We start from the raw sequence: 1,728 nt of genomic DNA on the forward strand, positions 1-1,728 counted from the left end.
AACCCTCCCTTCTCTGTGTTCGAATTTTTCTTCTTCTTCCTTCATTCCTATTCTTCTACTCACATAAAGGAATCTCTATACTGTGACATAGAGGATTTCTCTTCCTTTCTATTTTCTTCTTTTTCATATGAGCAGGAGCAAGGACAAGGACATTCTTGTTGAAGCAGATCCTGAACCTGAAAGGACTCTGAAAAAGAAGCTAAGAGAAGCTAAAGCACAACAATCCAGAGAAAACCTTACAGAGAATCTCAAAAAAGAAAGAGACATGGCCGAACCCAACAATAATGCAAAGAGAATGCTTGGTGATTATACTACACCTACTTCCAATTTTTATGGAAGAAGCATCTCAATCCCTGCCATTGGAGCAAACAATTTTGAGCTGAAGCCTCAACTAGTTGCTCTAATGCAACAGAACTACAAGTTTTATGGACTTCCATCAGAAGATCCCTATTAGTTTTTAACGAAATTCTTACAGATCTGTGATACTGTTAAGACTAATGGAGTAGATCCTGAAGTCTACAGGCTCATGCTTTTCCCTTTGCTGTAAGAGACAGAGCTAGAACATGGTTGGACTCACAACCTAAAGATAGCCTGGACTCTTGGGATAAGCTGGTCACGGCCTTCTTGGCCAAGTTCTTTCCTCCTCAAAAGCTGAGCAAGCTTAGAGTGGATGTTCAGACCTTCAGGCAAAAAGATGGTGAATCCCTCTATGAAGCTTGGGAAAGATACAAACAGTTGACCAAAAAGTGTCCTTTTGACATGCTTTCAGAGTAGACCATTTTGGATATATTCTATGATGGTCTATCTGAGTTCTCTAAGATGTCACTGGACCATTATGCAGGTGGATCCATTCACCTAAAGAAAACGCCTGCAGAAGCTCAAGAACCCATTGACATGGTTGCAAATAACCAGTTCATGTACACTTGTGAAAGGAATCCTGTGAGTAATGGGACGCCTCAGAGGAAGGAAGTTCTTGAAATTAATGCTCTGAATGTCATATTGGCTCAGAACAAAATGTTGACTCAGCAAGTCAACATGATTTCTCAAAGTCTGAATGGATTGCAAAATGCATCCAACAGTACTAAAGAAGCATCTTCTAAAGAAGAAGCTTATGATCCTGAGAACTCTGCAATGGCAGAGGTAAATTACATGGGTGAAGCCTTTGGCAACACCTATAACCCTTCATGGAGAAATCATCCGAATTTTTCATGGAAGGATCCACAAAAGCAAGGCTTCAATAATAACAATGGTGGAAGAAACAGGTTTAGCAATAGCAAGCCTTTTCCATCATCTTCTCAACAACAGACAGAGAATTCTGAGCAGAGCCCCTCTAGCTTAGCAAACATAGTCTCTAATCTATCTAAGGCCACTTTAAGTTTCATGAATGAAACAAGGTCCTCCATTAGAAACTTGGAGGCACAAGTGGGTTAGAAGAAAATCACTGAAACTCCTCCTAGTACTCTCCCAAGCAATACAGAAGAGAATCCAAAAAGAGAGTGCAAGGCCATTGATATAATCAAAATGGCTGAATCAAAAGAGGAAGGGAAGGACGTGAATCCCAATGAGGAAGACCTCATGGGGTGTCCTCCAGACAGAAAGGAGTTTCTTATTGAGGACTTAAAGGAATCTGAGGCTCATATAGAGACCATAGAGATTCCATTAAACTTTCTTCTGCCATTCATGAGCTCTGAGAACTATTCTTCCTTTGAAGAGGATGAAGATGTAACT

At 40.4% G+C, this 1,728-nt stretch overlaps 1 non-coding gene across 1 annotated transcript; it reads right to left on the bottom strand.

Annotated features, from left to right (window-relative positions):
• Positions 1–657: 657 nt before the first annotated feature.
• LOC127746377 (small nucleolar RNA R71) lies at positions 658–765 on the bottom strand. Its single transcript, XR_008007996.1, has one exon. It is a non-coding gene; the product is annotated as a small nucleolar RNA R71 (small nucleolar RNA).
• Between the last annotated feature and the right edge of the window lie 963 nt (positions 766–1,728).

This window comes from Arachis duranensis, chromosome 3, assembly GCF_000817695.3.
Source record: "Arachis duranensis cultivar V14167 chromosome 3, aradu.V14167.gnm2.J7QH, whole genome shotgun sequence".
Lineage (NCBI taxonomy): Eukaryota > Viridiplantae > Streptophyta > Magnoliopsida > Fabales > Fabaceae > Arachis > Arachis duranensis.